Below are 3,240 nucleotides of genomic sequence, written 5' to 3'. Positions count from 1 at the left end.
CACAAAGAACACTAGAAAAATTCTTGAGTTGAATGATAATAAGAAATTCAAATGTGTGATGTATGTGTGTGCATACATGTGCATGTGTACAAGCAGGAAGAAAATCAACAAATCAGCTATCTTAAGAAGTTGGAAAAAGAATAGCACATTAATAGAGAATTGAGTGGAAGCAAAATTAATGATAAATATAAGCAAAAGTTAATGAAACAAAAATACAATGGGCAACAAGATTAACAAAACACAAAGTTCATCTTTTGAAAAGACTGATATCCTTAATATGCCTTTACCAGGACTGATCAAGAAGAAAGCACATCTAATTTCAGGGATTAAATGGATGATTTTACTAGAGATTTTTCTGATATTAAAAAATAAGATAATGTTAATGGCATATTATTAATAACAACCTGGGTTTAGGTTAGATAGACAGCATTCTAGAGAAACATGGCTTAGGAAAACTGAAAATCTTCGTAGCTTTGAAATATAAAAAGATATCTTAAAATATAAAACACTGAGACTATAAAGGCATATTTTGATGAAGTTTGCTTTACTGAAATTGAGAAACTTTCTGTTAACCAAATGACTTGGTGAATAGTCAACCAAGACAGATTTGCTACCCATATAGTTGGAAAAGCTCATACTTAGAATATAAAAAAACTTCCAGAAATCAATAAGGAAAAGTCAAACAGCTAAATAGAAAAATACATGCAGAAGATTTGAATAGGCACTTCACAAATGAAAATATCCAAATGACTAATAAATACATGAAAAGGAGTTGGATCCTATTCCTAATCAGGGAGTATAAATTAAAACCATGAATCACCACTGCTCTCACCAGAATGGATAAATTTTAACAGCCTGATAATACCAAGTAGTTCTGGGGTGAATGTGCAAGAATTGGAACTCTTCTGGTGCATTGCTGGTGAGCATGTAAATCTATGGCTCCATTGTTTTGGACCAAAGGCAGAACATTATGGCAGAAAAGCATGATGGAGGAGAGACAGTGGGCAGAGCAGAGACGAGAATACCCCTTCAAGGAATGCCCCCAGTGGCCTGTTTCTGCCAACTAGTCTCCATCTCTTATAGTTTTCAGCACCTCCCAATAATGCTATGAAATGATGAATCCATCAATTCTTGAATCCACTGATGAGGCTAGAGCCCATGATCCAATCTCCTTCCTGCAGGCCCCTCCTCTGAACACGGCTGCACTGGGGACCAGGCCTTCAACACATATGCCTCGGGGACATTTCAGATCCAATCCATAACAGGTAGTAAAGCTACAAGGAAACGAATGGAAGTAAAAATCAGGATGACATTACCCTCATTCAGGATAAAGCATGAAGTAGCTTCTGGGGGTTGATAATCATCTACAATAAATCAGCAAATTATGTGTCTTTATAAGTGAAGTTTTACTGGAACAAAGCAGCCACATTTGTTCCCTACTGTATGTGGCTACTTTCACGATGCAATGGCTGATGGTAAGATATGAATGTTTGTGCCCCCCACCTTCATATGCTGGAACCTAATCACCAGCATGATGGTATTTAGGGGTGGGATACTAGAAAGTGATAGCAGAATCCTCATAAATGAGGTTAGTGTTCTTATAAAGGAGGTCCCAGAGAGCTCCCTTCCACCTTATGAAGACATAACAAGAACCAGGAAATTGGCCCTCACCAGATACCAAAGGGGCCAGCACCTTGATCTTGGACTTTACAGCCTCCAGATCTGTGAAAAACACATTTCTATTGTTCATAAGCCACTCAGTTTGTGGTGTTTCGTTATAGCAGCCCTAATGACCTAAGATAGGCAGTTGCTGAAGAAACCAAAATTGGTTAAGTAAAATATTAGCTTTGAAACAGACAAAAAAGGAAGGGAAAAACTGAGCTCCCTCCCCAAGATTTTGAAGGCTTATAGCCAGTTCCTAAATTTAACCAATGTGTATTTTTCCCCCAGAACACAGAAAAAAAAAATGTTTAACTGGATTATGTTTTTTTAGTCTCCTTAGTAAATTACTTCACCCAAAAGCTTGTGAACAGAGTCTGGGGCTCTGGAAACTTCTAATTGTAGTAGTTTACCTATGATTACACAGGGGAACAAACCTTCAAATCCAAGTTGGATTCCAAAGCCGTGGAGACTTGCTGATGACTGATAGCTTTAATTCAAGCACCCCTCAAACTCTTTTGCAAGCCATTAAAATGAAATGACAGGACTGGCCCAGTCACTCATTTCCTACAGGAGCTTTGTGCTGTTTTCTCTGCAAGATGCCTAGAGTCACAAATGAAACCATCGCCTTTTTCCAGGAACAATTAAGGCTGAGATGCCTCCTCAGGATCTGCTCTGCTTTGGCAAAGCCCTTAATGCCTCCTGCTCAACAGTTCACCAAGTGTGAATTATGGGCAGATTAACCTGCCTATTATTACGATGGTTCACTCAACTCAACACCAAGAGCCATTATAGGGAAATTAAACCTCAGGGAATGCTATTTATAGTCACTGGCCAAACACCCAGTGGATATTACTCTTAAATTCACTTACATGTTTTTTCCTTGGAAATTGTCAGTGGATTTAGATTCCTCTTGCAGGTTGTGTAATCCTTAAGTGACTTTAAATTGTTTGGCTCATCATAGCACCTTCCAGTGACATTTTATTTTCCATCATACTTGAGATTATTTATGTAGCAGGTAGAGTTATGCCTAACACTCTTGTTGGCCCCCCAGATACTAGGAGAACTGTGGGCTAATATGCTTATTTGGGCAACCCAAAGAACTGGGTTCAAATCCTAGTTCTTCCTCTTGCCAGAGGGCAACCTTAGACATGTTGTTTAGTCTCTTAAGATTTCAGGTTCTTCATATATAAAATGCACACTTGTTAAGGTTCAGCAAAATAGCATATATAAATCAAAATGTGAAACATGGTGTTGGGCCCATAGGAAATGACAATAGCCATCATTTAATTGTTTAATTCCTGGTACCCATTATCATTATTGTTTAACGACCCTGACTTTGTTTACAGACTGTACAGACCAGGAGGGTGAGGAGCAATGGGAAAGGCTTAAGGAGGATTAAGGAGCCTGAAGGAGGAAACAGAAGGTGGCAGGATGGACAGGACATTTGATTGGTAGATGACTTGAGGGTAGAAAATCTGCACCCTCCCACACACTCCCATCAACCACTCACACACTCTGGCCTAGGACCTCTGCTGCTCCACTTACCAGACTGACATGGTCCCACAGCCCTGGGCTGAG

This window comes from Sciurus carolinensis, chromosome 11, assembly GCF_902686445.1.
Source record: "Sciurus carolinensis chromosome 11, mSciCar1.2, whole genome shotgun sequence".
Classification (NCBI taxonomy): domain Eukaryota; kingdom Metazoa; phylum Chordata; class Mammalia; order Rodentia; family Sciuridae; genus Sciurus; species Sciurus carolinensis.
This window is presented reverse-complemented; position numbering follows the sequence as displayed.